Consider the following 20,146-nt stretch of genomic DNA (forward strand, 5'->3'; position numbering starts at 1 on the left):
CTACTGAACCAATTTGCATGAAATTTTGTATAGAGATATTTTGATACCCGAGAAAGGACATAGGATAGGTTTTATGCCGGAAATCCCACGGGAGCGGGAACTATGCGGGTTTTTCTTTCTTTTGCGTGGGCGATGCCGCGGGTGGAAAGCTAGTCTTATATAATTCATAGTGTGAAATTATATATTTGTGTCACAATTTGTGTTTATGATTGCTTTATGCGTATTTCTTGTAAAAATGTTAATGCAGGCAGTAATAGTATAGCTTCTGCTCCATGAAATTTTGAAGAAATTTGAACATCTGAAAAATAGACAACAGGAAAAAAGCAAAAGCGGGAAAAACAGAATAGCTCATGTTACTAGATACAGTCTTTATAAAGCTCAGTCTAAACAACAAATATGGTGTCTAAGTGGAAAGTCTCACCATGTGTGTAAAGTCGTCGTTATCTCAAATGATTAGACCCTTTTAAGTACTGATTGCGCGCAGTCTCAACGTTATCGAGATTCAGTTTAATTAAATACATTTTTGTGAATACGTGATATTAAAATGTGTTAGAAATGAGAGGTATTTAGGTATGTAATTAATTTATATGTATTTGCTTTCTTGCATACCTTAAACATGGATGAAAAGAAATGGAGCACAGATTTTTTCAACCTTTTTTCATAAATAATAATTATATACGATAGTTTGCATGGTATTTCTCGTTTAAAGTTTGAAAAATAAGTCGTTTTTTAACTGAAAACGCAATAAAATATAAATATATCCAATATTTTTCATGAATAATTCTGAAATTGAAAGTGTTTATTGAACTACTCTACCAAGAATAACTCAAGCCTGGTTTAACAATAATTGTCGTTTATGCTGGTACCACGCGAGAAAACCCGCATGCTGAAGACAGTATAATAATGCAAACATAAAGAAAGTGCTAGAAATACTGGAGTAACGTGAAGGCGTATAAAATGAATACATTCCTTTTGCGAGTGCATCGACTGAGCTTCGGGAAATATCTCTACAATGTCCCCGGGCGTTGCGTGGTGCAAGTTATATGACAACACGATTTTTTATTTATAATCTGTAGTTATTTATGTGACAGATGAATTAGTATCTCTATGTGATACAGATCGGATGAATTTCGATACAAAATTATATTTATAAGGTAGAAGCGTATTGGCATGAAACAATAATAATATTTTAATTGATGTCAGAATTATTAATTAATTTTAAAATTTAATTTCCTGAAAGATAGCGCGATAGCGATAGCTGATCTCGTCTCAAATTTAACAGAGCCCCTCAATAATCATAATTCCAAACAATACGATAAATCCATAGGAAATCTATTGGATACAAATTAAACTCTTATATTTTAATAGAATACAACTCTTTGTTTCAGCCATTCATATATGTTAGGATTATCTGACGTTACTCTTCACACTGTATAATTTCAGTCGCCTAATTATAATATTCTTTATTAGCATATATAATAAAATCTCCTGCCTTAAACCCCACTCCCATCAGTCCAGCCAAGTTTGCCTCCAGCGCGCCCCACCACGACCCTCACTAACACGATCCAATCGCTTGCTGACATTACAATGCTCATTGTCTACCGTAAATCGACATAATATGACATACACAACCCGTAATGGATATACCTCATGCAATAATTACCAGAGTTCAAGAATCGTTTTAAGGCAATGTAAAACAATAGGGTCGAGGACTGGTTTTTAATAGGATTACTGCTTTTTTCAACATTTACGGACGTGTACTTCATCAAAAATAATCTTACGGTATTGTGATACTGAAACATGACTGATCGGAGCTTATAGGAATACGATTAATTTTGTGTTTTCTTCTTTATTTTGTGGAAAGATAACAAACGTCTCGTTTGTTAGTTTGTTTCAGTGTTTGGTTTTAGTAATAATTTTGTTCGTGAATGTTAGAGTTCGATAAAATCTGCAAGAATTTTAATATAAGATTTTTTGCTTAGATCATAAATAAAAAATGTCATGGGATTTACAGCCCAATAGCTATTGAGGCTAAACCGCAGCACACACAGTTTTGATAAAGTTAAATAAAAAATATTTAAGAAATGTGAAAAGTCATTTTTACCTTAAATCGAAAGAAATTCTATACGTCACATTATACAATATTGTTTGTATAAACTTCCTAGCAAAATAACTTTTCTAATTATTAATTTCTCACTGACAAATTATGTTATCAACTAATAAACTTACATGAAGTAATTATATCTATTTAATCGTCCATAAAAAAGGTTCACAAGAAAATAAAAGCAGTTATCATAATAAAAAGCCATAGCAACAAAATTGGCGGGTGAAACCAGTATATTACTTAATTGAGTTTTAAACACGACTTTGCAGTTAAGCTTTTTGTGCTTTTCGAGCTACCTGGCAGCATTGTGTTTCTGTAATTAAAAATATTGCTGACGATTCAAAAAGGAATGTATGCAATATCATTAAAAAAGAAGTTATACATATTTTTTACATAGCAACACCTATTTCAATTAGTAGCGAAGTATACAAATGTCGCTTCACTACATAGTATAAAACAAAGTCGCTCTCTGTCCCTATGTATGCTTAAATCTTTAAAATTACGCAACGGATTTTGATGCGTTTTTTTTAATAGATAGAGGAAGGTTTTAGTAAATAATTTATTAGGTTTTAGACAAAGCGGGCGTTATAATTCTGAATTTCAGCATTGCAGGAAATGAACTAAAGAATTCAGAATATAAGATTAAACGTAGAAAAATAAGGTAGAATATTATGGATTATTATGCATACTTTTATTCTTATTAAGTTTTGAATTTTCACGTTTTTTTTCATACTTTTTTTATTACGCGCGTTGCAAGAAATGTCACAATACATTCGGCGAAAAGCGCGGGAACGGAGGCCATCGACCCACTGTCAAGTGTTACCTGAATCTGACATGCAGTCTTCATGCAGTAGTCATTTATTGGTGCATTACTATAATTAGCTGAGAATTTTAAATCGTCGCTAAAGTTTAAGAGTCGGTTACATAATAGAGCAATGATTTTTAAAAGATATTATGTGTCAAAATGGTGTCAAAATACAGAATTCAAACATTCTTTCAACTAGCGTTCTTCATCCTTAGTAGCTGGCTACACTCATCTCTGAATATTATAATGCTTATGGTTAACTTACCATAAAAGGAACAACTTCTTTTACGAGAAAAGCTTTAGTAGAGGAGCAGCAAGGAAAAAAATTGTAAAAATGGAAAAATTATTTGATAATATTAACTATGTGCATATGCATTTCAAACAAAATTTGGAAAATCCAAAAGTGCACGCCTCATAATTTTTTTTAATAAATATTTATTAATTATTATTTTTGTTTATTTAATAACAATTAAACCACATCGAATCAGACCCTGAAAAATGAAAGGGTTCTATTCCTGAGCATACTCAAGCGTAAGAGAAAAAAATAATTTGGAAAATCCAAAAGTGCACGCCTCATAATTTTTTTTTAATAAATATTTATTAATTATTATTTTTGTTTATTTAATAACAATTAAACCACATCGAATCAGACCCTGAAAAATGAAAGGGTTCTATTCCTAAGCATACTCAAGCGTAAGAGAAAAAAAAAGACTCGATTAGTAAAGTATTTCGGTCGCTATCGTGTTAACAAGAAAAAGGATCCGCACATACAGACACACGGACGTCCAAGACAGAACTTTTTTAAACTGTTTTTTAACTAGTTTAAATAACAAAAATGACATCAAAAATATCATGAACGTTAAAAATAGTGTTTTTTCTTAATATGTGTGTGTATGTATTATCTTACAAGTGCAATGTATGATACATAAAGACATTTTAAGTTTGAAAAATCAGATGTTTTGCGCGAAGTGACAGTAGTACCCACCTCAACGCTTCGCTTATGAGGCGTGCAATATAATACTGAACCCAATATCACCGTTGCCTCAATTGGAATTTAGTACCTACCCAAATAATAATTATTATCATTTTCTCTATACCTAGTTAATTGCATCCACTTTATCTCGCGATTTCCATTCTCTACTTGATCTGAATTAAATCGACAAAAAGGGTCGGTCTCTACAAAGGTATATAATAAGAAAGGTAAGGGCTAATCTAGGCATATAGGTATTGCACATAATCGGGTCCGTATCAAAGGTTTCATTAATATTGGCACAGATAATGTACTATAATCGTAATATTGGTTTGTATGTTACAGAGTTACTTACGCTTTTATAATATTTGTATAACCACCATCGCTATAATATAATATTCTATTATATTGGCAAATATTCCTTAAAAAACTATCGAGTCACTTAATTAAAAAGCATTTTATTCAGATCCTCATACAAATAAAACTTTAAATCTAGTAAACCTTAATCTAGTCTCTTATTTAATCTTATATATAAAATTCTCGTGTCACAATGTTAGTCTGCATACTCCTCCGAAACGGGTGGACCGATTCTCATGAAATTTTCTGTGCATATCGGGTAAGTCTGAGAATCGGCCAACATCTATTTTTCATATGTACCATGGGCGAAGCCGGGGCGGACCGCTAGTAATAATATAATTTTATTTATTTTTGTAGATATGTTTTCCTGTCGACTTACTTCATACTTGCCGATTCACTCTCTATGAGAAGTACGTAAAAGTTTATTTGAATAAACATTTTTTGAGTTTGAGTTTGGTTTGATATTGAACAAGTAAACAGTTATCTCGCTCCTCGTCATACTTAAGTAATTGTACATAATTATAAAAAGCAAATTATCTTTAAAATTGGGCGTACGTGATTGGTCAGTCGGGCCACGGAAGTTTGAAGATGCCTCCGTAATGACAATATTTATGTGGATACGTGCGAGTGCTAAATATGAAGAGCTTTAGTCGAGCTTTTGGCATACATATACACATTTTATTTTGTATAATAGGGAATGGTTAGAAATTGGAATGAAAATAAAATTATCTTTTTCCATTACAAGATAAACTAAAAACTTACTATTGACATTTTTTTAACCCCTCAGCTGTCGCGGCGCGCCGCGTCTAAAAGGTGCTGTCTGTCGGAGAAATTCGAGCGGTCGGCGCTGATTTGCCGATTTTTTTCGATATTAAAATTTGTGATATAAACTTTAACCTGTGACACTCTTGTAAATTTTGATGCTAACTAGATAACCAAACTTTATATTAGTTACCTTACTTACTCCCCTGGCATGTTTATTTTATTTATTAGAACCATTTTTTCCCACACATTTTGAAAAAATACGACATTGTTAAGAAAAATACTCATAATAAAATAATATCAAGGTATTTTAGATTTTTATTTTTGTATTTTCACACTAGAATAGACAATCTTTTGAGTGAATATAACAAAAACATAGGTTTATTTTATAAAAATTCGAGAAAGTTGAGTATGAATATCATCGTTTACGCATGAAAATAAGTGGACGCGATCTCCACATAATTATGTTCATACAAATACAGACATTACAGTCTGCTCCAAAATTAGAACATTTCAAAAATTTTTGCTACTTTTTTTTTATTTTTATTTTAATCAAAACTAGATAAAAACTAACAGTAATTTTTACTTTTTTAAAATATTTAGGTTTTTATTAATGTTTAAAAATCGTCTTATTCCTAAATGACTTCATTCTTATGGTGGACTTTGTTCTAACGTCTGTATGTATAACGTCTCCACATCAATTTTAATTTTAATTTATTTTTTCTTAAAATTAGCGATTAAGAAAATATTTTTTGTGGTAACAATAGCATTATGAAGAAATGCTTTTTTTTCTTTCATGCTCTTAATTATTATTATATAGTACCTATAAAATGAAATGTTGTCCAACTACAAATCGAAAGGCACTGTATCCATACAGAAAAATGTCTAAGCTGTACAAAAGTGAAATCTACATTTAATTATACCATAACTTAATTATAAACCGTTACATTTAACTTATAAATCAAAAATTTCGGAAATTCGAGTTTTAAATATTTTTTATAAAATACAGCTTATGTTAAGGATAAAAATCAATAAACTTAAAGATTCAAAATAAATAAACAATTATTATACATCTAAATGTTTTATTTACTTAAATAAATTTTACTTAACTGACAGAAAAAAAAATTCTTATGAAGCTTTGTGTCTGTACTATTTATATACTCATGTGGTTGTAATGTGTGGTGTTGACGCCAACATTGGCCAATAAATAGGAATATTTGCAACTTAGCATAAATAACGTTAACTTCTGTTCATTTTTTCTTATACATCGGAGTTCGGACACAACGACCGCCTCGAGACGACGATTTATTACAACGAGGTTCCACTTGAATGTGATCAGGAAAGTGATGAACGCTATCCAATCTAGTTGTACTTCAATACATGCAGTATTTCCAAGCATATTGTAATTAAGATATAAACTAATCGGTAAAATTGTATTAAAATCGGTTCAGTAGTTTAGGGAGTCCATAGTACACAAACAGCATGAAACTTAAAAAATATTTTGATTGGAATAAAGTAAGACGTGTTATGTGTAGAATTTCATGAAGAATCCTGGTATCAGGAATTAAAAGCTGTAAATTCCCAAACACTAATCGTGTTAGTATTATTATCTGTTCATTTGGCAAAATATACAGAGTTATATTTCTTGATTTCAAATACTTTTACGTCCTATTGTTAAAGTAAGCCTTGGAGTGTCTTGTCTTCCATTGCCATAAGAATCGTTGTTTGGATCCATTTGAATTCTCTTTTTTTGATACTCAAATGCTTACGAATCAGAAAAGGTTATTCTATCAAATACAAATTTTTATTTTCGAAAGAAAATTAAAATATCAAGACGGAAGTTTATTTTAGGGTTACCTAACAAATAAGTTATTATTGATTATGTAGTTTAAACAGCAATGTGATATCTTCAAATAGAGAAATTGCATTCTTCTTCTGGGTAATAGAAGCAGTTTTGACACCAAAAGGCAAAAATACAATAATTGTTATCGCTAGTCATTTACAAAATGAGAGGGTAGATTTATATTTGCAGGCGTACTGCAAATGATGCATTTAATTCTTTTTATTAAATAAGTAATGTTCCAAGGCTATTTAAAGTCATGAATGCAAATAAAAATAATCTTCAGACAGCGATCTACATCAGCTTTAACATTCGGCCTACGAATGTACTACATATAGTACCTACATAAGAATAAAAAACCGGCCAAGTGAGAGTCGGACTCGCACACCGTGGGCTCCGAACAAACCAATTTTTAAAGTGAAACTTTTATTACATCGTCTCAAACTTTTTGGTCTGTGTAGCGCATGTCGCGTGACGGTCGGCTGCCGAGTAGGTATAAGGCAGTGTTCGGAACCGTTCGAACAGTTTCACTTTTACCGTGGTTTCATAAAACCACACAACATTTTTATTATGTTGTAACTCCGAAATTTTATGTTTTTCGAAATTATTCTTCAATCTGCGCTATAAGACCTTATTTTACCCCAATTTCAAAACTCTATGTACACGGAAGGTGTCGATTCCCTTGCGAATGTCGAAATTTGCAGCATAGCCCATTGAGCCCCGAACGGCCCGATCGGTCCACGATACAATAGATTTTCTATTGTGTCTGTGATTCCGGGGCCTGAGTTAATAAACGGCCAGTGGCGTAGCTATCATAGGGCCAGGTGGTGCAGTGCACCAGGGCCCCGGAGCTCAGGGGGCCCTCAAACCTCAGCTTAGAAAAAAAAATTTTTTTTTAAACAATTTTTTTTTTCAAAAATTGAATCCGACAAGATGGTCCAGCAGGGTTAACTCAATAACTGCAGTCAAACTTCGTTTTTTCGATATCATTAAAGCATTGTCCGAAATAACGCTGAAGAGTTCCAGTAAGACGAACGTAGTGAAGCAGAGATTATAAAATCAAAAATGCTGAATTTTGAGTTTGTATTTCTTTGTGAATTCATGCACAGCATATTGAACAACATCAATTATGTTTCCAAAGTTTTGCAAAAACGTGATATCGTTTTGGATGAAGCGAGTAAGTCTTTGGACGAAACAACGGATAAATTGAAAAAGTATAGAAATGACTTCGAGTCCTTCAAATCCAAGGCCACCGAAACCGCGAGAAAATACGATATCGATTCTACCTTTCCAGAAAAGCGACGAAGAAAAACTAAAAAGCATTTCGATGAATTGGCTTCTGATCACCGATTCGAAAACCAGGAAGAAGTCTTTAGAGTAACTATTTTCAAGAATGTACTCGACATAATAATCAATCAGTTAGATGCGCGTTTTATTGGTATGAGTGCAGTTTGTAAATCGTTCGACTTCCTGATGCCAAAAAACTTGCTTAGCTGGAATGAAACGATTTTACTCGAAAAATGTGGTCAGTTTCAGAAGAAATATTGCGATATAATTGGACCCAATTTTTCGCTCCAATTTCTTAATGTATATCATCTGATTCTCCCTCTAGTGATGGAGACGTGGTCTATTCGCCAGCTTTGCAAAGAAATTATAACAAAATTTGGCGTGCTCGATGTGACCTTACGGAAGTGTATCCTACAGCGATGCTACTGTTTCATACAATTCCTGTTACTTCCGCAGCAGCAGAAAGATCTTTCAGTAAACTGAAGATTATAAAAAATTATTTAAGAAATAGCATTCGACAAGATCGCCTCCGACATTTATCGTTAATTGCAATAGAAAATGAGGCGGCATCAAACTTGGATTTGAGTGAAATTATAGACGAATTCGCAAAAATTAAAGCGCGTAAGAGATTGTGAATTGGGCGGGGAATTCTGTTAAAAAACGTTTTTTCCATTAATTAATCTCATCTAAATAATAAATATTCTAATATTGTCATGTGCGTCGTTGTTTAGGTATTAATTCCCTTTTTCTTCTATTAAACACATGGAGATTCTAATAGAGACGACGTATGGATCTAGCCTACTAGGGATAAGTTCACGTACTGTTTTCTATTCTTATTCTTATCCATAATTTTGAAGGCAAATATAAGTTCAAACTACGCGGAAAGAGGGGAGGAGGAGGGCCCGATTTTTTCCCTATGCACCAGGGCCCTTGTACCCCTAGCTACGCCACTGTAAACGGCTTTATCTTTTGATTGCGTTGGTTTATACGTTTGATTTTTTCACAGCTTCAATCGACTCAAGTAATCAATATAAATTTCAGTTTTATGTCACATCACGCGTTCCTGTGAAAATGGGTCTTGACAGACAGATGGGCAGACCCAGACCCTTAAAAACCAAACCCTTTGGGATGCAGCCATTAATGCTGCAATTTTTAGCAAATTTTGACTTTTGCAATGGAATCAAAACCGACAGGGTACTTCCCAAGTACATAAAATCTTTAAATTTGGTAAAAAGCAATGTTTTATAAAACAGATATAAGAATAATCGCAAATAACATGTTTTTTTTAATTACACTTTATATAAAAAAAAAAATAATAATTTCAACTTACAACTAATGAACGGCTACATGTATTAACTTGATATTCATATTAAAAACTCAGATTTATAATACACTAGCGGTCCGCCCCGGCTTCGCCCGTGGTACATATTTACGTTTTCTCTACATAAGAACCATCCTCGTACTGCAAGGAATATAATAAAAAAAGAATTATCGAAATCGGTTCAGCCGTTCTCGAGTTATGCGCTTACCAACACATTTTGCGATTCATTTTTATATACATATAATACTAGAGGTCCGCCCCGGCTTCGCCCGTGGTACATATTTCGCAATAAAAGGTAGCCTATGTCCTTTCTCGGGTATCAAAATATCTCCATACCAAATTTCATGCAAATTGGTATGGAGATATAAGATTTAAGACGCAATCAGAAGAAATAATATTCATATGCGGCATATTCTGAAAACCGCAACTACTAGCAAGGGAATCAAAACCTACGGGTCAAAAGTTAAGTGGACTTGGTTAAAAGCAAGGTTTTACAGCACAGATAAAGAAAAATTCACTAAAAACACTAGAAGTTAAAACATAATAAAATGTAGGTTTGTTCGGAGTCCTTGAAGCGCGAATCGTATTGAGGTTCAAAACTATAAAAAAACATTCTTCCAGTTTTAAAGAAATAACCCCAAAATATGTGTAAAAACATCTTTGGACTATCTGGGTTTCAAAAATGACAACTCCCGTGTTGTCGTTCATTTTGAAATTGTGAGACGACAGAAAAACAAAATAAAAACAGAATCAAACATAATATATGCCAACGCAATCAAAAGATACAACCGTTTATGCTGCAAATTTTCGTAATTTTCGACATTTGCAAGGTTATAAAAACTTACAATAGCAACGTCTTACAGCACAGATAAAGAATTCTAAAATATGAATTAAAAGATACCTACAGCATAATTAAAAAAAATAAGTTTGTACGAAGCCCTCGGTGCGCGAGTCCGACTCGCACTTGGCCGGTTTTTTATTTTTTCAGAAACATATGGTTCCCCAATAAAAAATAATATGTTGCATTTGTATTAAGGTAAGAATATGTTGTACAATTAATGTGTTAAATTACTTTTCCAGTTTGTCCTACACAAATTACATAGTAACATAGTCACTTTGTCCTATATATAGGTCATAGTGAAAACCATTGTTCCCGATGTAGGTTTTTTTACTATTTTTCCAGCATATAATATACACTTTTAACCATAATATACTAAATTAAAGGAATTCCATAGAGGTTACGGACTATAATTTGTATAGTTGATTATATCGTATTAAACCTGAGGACAATAAATACCACAAAAACGATACCCATCAATATAAACAAAACATATGTATGAAGACGAACAATTAAATTTTTCAATTTCATACAATATGCGAACATCCTGTACGCGAATTTTACGGGGAAATTATTGTCGGTTCTGAATTGAAAACGAAATATCTTTAAAATGGAACACAGTATCAAATTTTGAATTATATTATAAAAATCTTCATAAAATTTCTTGTAAAATGATGTAAAAAACAAATAAAATATTAAAAATAAAATACGATTAACCAGGGGTCAAAAACTAAGCAACGTACAGTGAAATGGTAGATACATATTTGGAGCCATTATTTGTGGTATAATTATTGGTAATTTTCATTATTTCGGCACATAAACATTAGGATATATAGTGAATAATAATAAAAAGAACAATAAATACTTACCGTTTATCAACTTTCCGCAAAATTTTACATTTTTTAAAACTTTAAAATTTAAAAGTTACTCGACTCAAGTATGACATAATTACTGTTATATTTCGAATATTTATCGGTCAAATTATTAAGTGATGGACTTTAAATATTCAGTAATTCATAAGCTATCAACTAAATAGTCGTTTATGCAGATTTGAACTATATTTGCGTTACAATGAGCTAATTTCCAACCGGCGATGATTTGGCTCAGATCTGTGTTCCGACAGACGAGGGTTTAATCCCCGATAAAGTGATAAAAAATAAAATAGACCTTAGGTTTATATTTAAATTAGCATATTTTCTATTTGATCCCGACCTGTAAGAAATAAAGTCGCAGAATTATGAGTATACTAAAAATTCATAAACAGAACACAATATATAAGTACTACACTTTTGTCGCATTTTTGCGAATATCACAAATTTAACGTACATATTTTTAAGTGCCATAGACATAAAGAAGAAAAGAAAGTGTTGGTTGAGACACCAGTCGATAAATAAATATGATATTGCAAGAGCCATGTCGTAAACTGAATATATTAGGGCTAAATAGTGTCAGAAACCTGTACACGAGGTATTAAATATCGAATAGATTATCTAGTGTTTGGCTTCGATTCTTATGTTACTGAGGGGAAACAACTATAATTACTATGTTTACAATGATGCTAGTATATGGTTACAAAGTTGAACAAAAATACTCACTACTAACTTTGTCTATCGTCTTATTCTATTAGTTCGTCATTAGAACTTATAACTATATAAGTTGGGAGTAAAAATAATTATGATGTACTCATAATTTATAAAAATATGATAACAGGTACGATATCCTCGTTAATGATACCAGTTTGAAAGAATCTCATCAATTTTCAACAATTTAATATTGACGGTTAAACAATCACCGAAATTCTTTTATTCATTCCATCACATTCGATATTTTGATAAGCATAAACTAAGGAACAATTTGTTCAATCAACTATGTAATAAACGCGCATAATCGACCACCCAGGACCAAGATAGACCACAAAAAATGATCTCACCATCATTCCACCACTCACTTGAATAATCGTCCGTAGCACCACCTACAGGAGCAGCCTGTTCTACATTAAATCGCAATATCAATAAATATTTACATAATTCATAGCTAATTTAATCTTTTGAGGCAGAAAAGAAGCTTTTTATAACCGCGCAGATAAAATCGGTATAATAACAATTACATGCCACCATAAATCAATTATAATTTTCCAAATCGATTAAAGAATCGAATGAGCCCTTTAATGGTGCACACCGAGTTGCCGATTTATTGTGAATCGATATTTCTTATCGATTCGCATCGATTTACGAGACGCATAGACTAGGGTATATTGAATTCTGTCTCACGAAGTAATTTATTTTTGCGTCGTACACGACTTTGTTCTTAGCTTTGCAGATAATACGGGATAGGAATTAGTTAATCGTAACCTATCTCCCTTTTACCGTAAACGTCGGTTATATTGTGAAAATACTAATGGCTCTAGTGTTTAATTCTGGCAAGAAATAATGGAATTCATTACTTTGCTCTAATTGTACATGTTCTATATAAATAATATGAATTGAATTAACAAATATTTGAATTCGGCTTTGCATCTGGGCTAGAGCCTAGAGGTTGCGTTTAAGATTAAGGAGTGAGTGACGACTGGGCTATTAAAATATGTATAACTTTAACGAAGTATCTTTCTTATTTCTACAACGGCAATAGTCAAGTTATAATAAGTTAGTTATATTTTATACTTTGGCAAGTGCTAAGCACTTACTACGTCATATACGACAGGATTAAAGTTACATAGTCTCTATTACTAACTATAAAGCGTTAAATAAGAAGCGTCTTTAACACAAGTGTACATCTTCAACCCGAGCCGAGTCAAAACAAATTATACCCACATCACAATAAGACGATTATTTTGAACAATGCATCGAGAAACGCGATTTTATTCTTGACAAGTGATTATAAATCTACGCGGACACTGCGGGTGGTGCCCATGATTCGGATTATGTTTAAAAAGGAGATAAGGCCTGTTATATACAAACTTGACAAACGCTTAATAGGGTTGTGCAAAAGTTTTGTCATAGAAATGACTATTACAACTTAGAAATGAAAAAAAAAATGGATACTGTTTTCATAAAAAGTTTATCTGTAAGCGAGAAATTGGTGGCTTTAATAGAAGAAAATTGTATAACTAAAATAATTTAATGTAAATTGGCGCTCGTTTAATAACATTCTGACTTGTTACTCGCAAACATATGCCCAGAGCCTTTGGCGACACCTTTTGGCTCATAGAGCGGAGCTATAATTTTACTTATGTGCCACCCTGCATAAATACCTACATTAATCGAACAAATCTATCTATGTTAAGATAAATCTTTTTTATAAGAGCGCTGTTATACCATCTTATAATGTTATGCCGTCCTTTGCATAACTATATAAATTGGAAGCTTTTATGTGAAGAGAGCTTTTTTAACGCATGTTAAACATTTAACAAACAATAATTAAATTAAAGAATAAGGAATTTTCTTAAAAATTCAAGATCTCATACTTTAAAACGTTACGATCTAACAGTTCGTGTATACCAAGCCTAAGCACCTGTCACGTTCCTTATAACTTTAAAGGCATTGAATGGGAATTTAATTTTAGGGCCTTTATAAGTGTTAATAGTTATTTAATGCATTAATAAACCTTCTCCAAATGGACGTAATAGTTTTTGCGGAGAATATTTCGTCGTTCGTGAAGTTAAAGTGTCGGCAATATACGTAAAATGCCGCAGTGGTTGGTAAATCTTATTATTCCATATAAAAGAAGTGTTCAACGTATTTGCGCTCGTTTTTACTTTTTTTTGCAGCACAGTTTTACATTTTTTGTTTATACTTGAGCTTTTGAAGAATATTTTAATATTTCCTTTTGAAGGCTTTAGCTAAAGAGTTGTCCTATCCCTGTTCTTACATAATTATATCTAAAAATTAACTTTATTTCATTCTGTATCATGTTTTTACCTCAACCCCTTGACCACCGAGCGGCCCGATCGGGCCACGACACAATAGATTTTCTATTGTGTCTGTGATTCCGGGGGCTTCTTGATTTCAAAAAATCTTAAGATATTGTTTGTTTATAGTCGTCGGTATCACTACCTACCTCCAACCAATAAGAATAAACAAGTAGAAAATAGAGCTGCAAATTTTTTAATAATAAAAAAAGCCTTCTCAACGCTCATAACAGGGCAATACAGTTATATCTACATAATATATAAACACAATCAATTTTAATTCAGTATAACACGCATTAACATAAATCAAATTATTATCTTTTAACAGAAAAACAGCGTGCATGATTAAAAACAATATGGCCGGTTGCAGTTATAAACCGTCAGTTATCAGCTACTTGTAAAATTCATCGAGGCATGATATACGACTTATATTTTTCAATGTATCGTAAAATTCATTAACAAGGCCGCTATAATTTGTATGTGAACCTCAATTTATTGAGCTATTAATTTTTATGAGAAAGTTAAATGTATGAAGAATTGTGTTTTGATATAAAGACAAATTACGCGTTTATGGAAATAAATAATATCACGCAACCCGTACGCACGCAATGAGTCCCATTTAATATACACGAAAAGAATGTAAATAATGTTAAAAATATGTCAATTAGGTCTATAGGTATACGGGGTGTAATCGTTAAGTGTGCACAGGCGATTATTCCTTAATTATTGCAGATATCAAAAAACCTTAAACTGATATCGAAAGCCCTATACCTAATTGAGTAAAATGACAATAATAACTCATTAAAAATAAAACGAGAAATATCCAAAAATTTTATATCAAACACGCCCATATGTTTGTGTTTGTGTTTGAACGAAACGAAAATACTATACTAATTTTGACAGTTCACCTTATCAAACCTTATTTTGTCCTCAATACGGGCAAAGAAAAATGAGCAACACAAATGTGGTTTTTGCAACATAATTCACGCTTTGTGGTCGCACAGTATCTTAACGTGGTGTAAAACGATACGACACCGATACGATAAGAACGCGGTTACGGATCGGGCCTTAAAATTGTATGCAGCGTTTTATTTAGTCTGTGCCAATTACTTGTTCTCTATAATCTGTAGCAAAACTTTTGTGTAGTTGACCATATTTGAAGAATAGAATTGAATTCTTTCATTCATGCTAAATTTGGGGGAAAATTGCTGAAATAACTTTACTGAATCAAGCATAGAGACACGTATGTTTTTGATTTTAAATCTTCTAATAACTAAAAAATTTGGAGACTATGTTCTTTCACTGATTGATTCTCTTTGCAGGCAATTACGTACGTGTCTTCCGGGAATTACCTACCCTTTTTTAATCACTACATAGTATAAAACAAAGTCGCTTTCTTTGTCCCCATATCCCTATATATGCTTACATCTTTAAAACTACGTAACGGATTTTGATGCGGTTTTGTTAATAGATAGAGTCTCGAGGAAGGTTTTAGTATATCATTTATTGGGTTTAGACAAAGCGGGCGAAGCCGCAGGCGGGTCGCTAGTACTACAATAAATGCATGCGCAATCTTGCCGCTTATTTAGTGGCCCCAATACATGTTATCGATCAAACTACATACTTAATTCAGGACGATAGGTAGGTGTGAATATTAAGTTGACAATTCAATGGCAATTTAGACTTTAGAGTGCTCTATAAAATGCATAGGTATTAAATCTTTATGCTATAAAGAGGTAGAGTTTCTAATTTTATAATTAATTAATTATAATATGTATAATGTTTTGTTTAATAAGGATTGAATAATTTTACAATGCAGTTTTGTTGAATGTATTATACCTACCACTGTAGAGACGAATTTCAAGAAAAAACAAATTAACCTATAATAGGTATCTTTGTAATATACTTAGGTAAAAAAAATCCTCGAGTTTACCCGAGGATTTTTTTTCCTAACTTTACTTTAGTAAAGTTAGGAATTATATCGTGCGATAACAAAAGCATGTGCATGTGTACTTATAAATTATACTTGTAAACATATTATGTGTGTCTACGGTACGTCTTCGGGATTATGTAAACAAGCCTAATGCCTGGCTCGATTATCTACATAAGTACATAATTTTACATAATAGCATTCTAATAAAAGTCTAGAGTGAATTATCAAGGAAAATTCTGAATCAAATAAAATATCAAATGTAAAACAACCCACGTTTGTCCTCATGTATGTAGGTACTAAATGTACTACCTAGTATAGTTGTATTATATTATCCATGGTACCTACTAAGTACCTACGTCAATAATTTCCCATTATTTGCTGAAACACGCGAAGAAGACCCCCGAGCGAAGTTTGGTCGATTGCGAATGCGTGCAAATAGACTTGAAAAGTTAAAATAGCTAAATTAGCTAAGGCATAAATATGTAGTAATAATATTGGAGCGAACGAAAATAGAAGTATTTATAGTATAAATAGTTACTGACGCGTTTTCTTAAGTATACCAACTATTAAATAAAGTATCTACTTAGGTATATTATACAATTATGAATCTACGATATGATGTTCGGCATTATAGTCATTACATATAATTATAGGTATCTAACGATAAATTAGCAATCGTACCTACAATTTGTAAATTTTTAAAACTATCCTAAGTAAATACAAATATTAATTATTTTTAATAAATTGAATAGATTTATTGTCTTGTTCAAAAATCAGTTGAAAAAATGCTAACTACACGCCCATAACGGATCTACATGGTCTTTTCCTGTAACCCTGTATATTTTAACGAAAAACAAAGTGCTACGGAGGAACTTAGTCTAGTGTAGAGATTTGTGAATTTCCATTTACCAAAACTAACTACGAACTTAATCTTATTAATTACTGACTAAAAATAGGTCATGCATGTCATAATTTATATTCAAAATAAATATATCAATTACAAATCCAAAATCTTTGAATATTTTCTGAGTATGTAATTTAGAAATTGGAATCTTGATTTCAGTGAGCTTTTAACCTCTAGAGAATCCTAACAGTTTTACCATAAATAATAGAGCATGTTCGTGTCTACATAGCACTCTATGGACATAGGTACATGCACTTCGTGATCTTAACTACGAATCGTGACACTGGCTTATTGATTGGATAGTATCTCTTTGTGAAATCGCTGTGTAGTTTCTGAATTTGTGTGTTTGGATAATTTAGGGGTGATCATTATATTAGTGTGGGTTTTTATCGTTTATATCAATATTCATTGAAGGAGTATTTACGAAAAAATTTGGCTTTTATAAATATTTTTACAGGCATACAACTCTAGGTAGGTAACTACTACTTAATTACCTAATAAAAAATGATGAAATTGAGAAAAAAGTGTTTTATTCACAGGTTTTATTGTACAATTTCTCTAATTCCTACTTTAGCAACTACATACTTACATTTTTAAATTGTATGGAATCACCCTTGGAATCACCTCAAAACTGGTGTTGATATTTCAACGGTTGCTATGACAACCACTTAATAATATTGTGTGGCGTAAAATCCTTGATAAAATCGCACAGGAACATATTTTCACACACACACACACACACACAACACAAGCAAATATAAATTATTATTGAATATCACGCTCTATGTGATCAAACATTATTAATGTTTTACTTAAAAGCATCAATTTTTTCCATATTCCATAGTTTATGCAATTTTGTAGTCTACATTAGGCAGTCCATGAGCTTACAACTGAAAATATGGGATGTTGTTTCTCTCTCAAGCGTATAAGATATGAAAAAGACATACAAATATTACTAAGATTATACCTACCAATGCCACATTGCCCGACCAATGCCAGAATACATTATATGTATATGTAGTAGCTAAACGCTACGAATGCGAAAAAAATTATAAAACTCTTTTATATTATGTTTACATTTAAAAACATAACTGCATTAAGGAATTATTACTACGTACGTAGTACATAGTAACTCAATGCAACTGTGTACATTTAATTATGCATAAAAATTGTATTAGATTGGTTTAATCCTTTAACATGTCAACTTAACGTTGTTCTAATATGTCAAATTGTCACAAAGCTGCTATAAACAAGTTTAATTTGGTTAAGCCTTCCTACTTTGCAATATACATTTACTTAAAATATAGGTACCTATTGTACATAGATATTTAGGTAGGAGGAGGATACGTAGGTATATTAGGTAGGTATATTCATGTTTTTATTTTAATAACGAACTTGATAATGATTTATTTCCTGATTAGTCTTATAATTAGGTAACACGCACACCTATCATTCCAAAAAAATATGCATTGAAAAGTGAAGTCCCATGTCCCCTAGTAGGGTAAGGGGTATTAGATATACATCTGTTTCACTGATCAATTTTCTTTAGGAACAAGTAGGTGATCAGCCTTCTGTGTCCTACCAGACCGAGAGATTTTTTTTTCTTCGTCTCCACCGAGAATCGAACGCAGGACTCCTTGGTGTTAAACTCACGCGTCGCCAAGGAGAGGGGGCAAAAAAAAATGTGTCCCTTCGTCCAGCATACTCACCATGGAATCCTGATATTTCATGAATGTCAAAAAACTGTTCTGAAATAGTGCTAAATAGTGCCCAAAGGAAAAAAATAGTGCTCTTGTACTTGCGAAGTTATAGCCATAGTTCGATGAGTATGCTGGACGAAGGTTTCGCCCAGCATACTCACCTCCGTCCGGAGAATCTGTATACGCTTCAAACATAATTCATACTTCAAAAAATAGTTCCCAAATAGTGCCAAACGGTGCCCAAAAAGAAAAAACAGTGCTCGAATAACTTCAGAGTTACAGGCTTCGTTCAGTGAGTATGCTGGGCGTAGGTTCTACGCCCAGCATACTCACCTCAGTGCGCGAATATCGAACGAGCTATAGGTACAATTTACGTCTCAAAAAATTGTGCTTGAAATAGTGCCCAATATCAGTCCAATTTTTGCTTGACTTTTGACCTAGAAAACCATTAAATTTGATTGTAAACTTCTACATACATTACATTGAGTACAGTCGAATACAATATTATTAACTTTCTTTCTAACAATTTTTGATTTGTGTAAATTATTAATTGTCTATGTAAGGGAGTATTTACTTTAGAATCGCAATATTATTAATAACACATTATTTTAATAATACTTTATAATAATATGATTAAGCCTTCGCGCGTCGCATGGGACCCCGGTAGCTAGGAACAATGATTTTATATATTTTGTCTAGATCACGGCGCTTGAAGGATTAAGATATCAAATGAAGTAAATCATGCATGAAAAATAAAGTTGCTGTTATTAATGCTTACATTACAACTGACAAAATTATTCAAAATAATCATTTTCCGGATCAAGGACGGTACCACAACGTTTACGGAATTGACCTGTATTCCTCATGTAATAAAGTTCAATATAGTGTGGCAGTAATGGATGCACGTACGGTCAATAGGTATGGGGCTTACGACGCGCGGCGCCCGCGACGCAAATGAATATGTTTATGTTTAAATACTAGATGGCGCTGCCCTAACATCTTACGATTATTAGACAAGACTGATCTGTATTTTGAAGGTGATAAGGGTCCATTTTGTGTCACAAAGCAATCGAAACGAACAAGCGCTTCTCAGTTTCTTTGTTTGTTTACTTCGTCGCACATCATTATAATAACGCAAAACCAAACAATGTGTTGGTGATGTCATTATTTACCTATATAAAATTGTGTATCTAGTACGTAATCAATATAGGAGCTGCACCCAAATCAGTAAGTATATTTCAATTTATAATAGTGGCATTTAACTAAATTGATTTTACACTCATTCATTAATTGCACTGTAAAACTAGGTAGCAAGCGAGTTGTTTTTTACAAAACACACAATGCAATGAAGTAATAGACTTCATTTACGCTTAAAGTTTCATTCATTTATTATTATTTATAAAATATATAATAATGCA

The 20,146-nt window shown here is 32.3% G+C and overlaps 1 protein-coding gene across 1 annotated transcript in view; it reads left to right on the forward strand.

The window, feature by feature from the left end:
- Positions 1–488: 488 nt before the first annotated feature.
- The window catches only part of LOC149901461 (U5 small nuclear ribonucleoprotein 40 kDa protein), a 46,133-nt gene continuing 26,475 nt past the window's right edge, over positions 489–20,146 (forward strand). The window contains exon 1 of the mRNA XM_090111861.1: positions 489–570. The gene's annotated coding sequence lies outside the window, so the exon portion shown is untranslated. The remainder of the gene's footprint in view (positions 571–20,146) is intronic.

Source organism: Colias eurytheme, chromosome 17 (genome assembly GCF_061535395.1).
Source record: "Colias eurytheme isolate Ceu_HAF_F1 chromosome 17, ilColEury1 Martin Lab GWU primary, whole genome shotgun sequence".
Classification (NCBI taxonomy): Eukaryota; Metazoa; Arthropoda; class Insecta; order Lepidoptera; family Pieridae; genus Colias; species Colias eurytheme.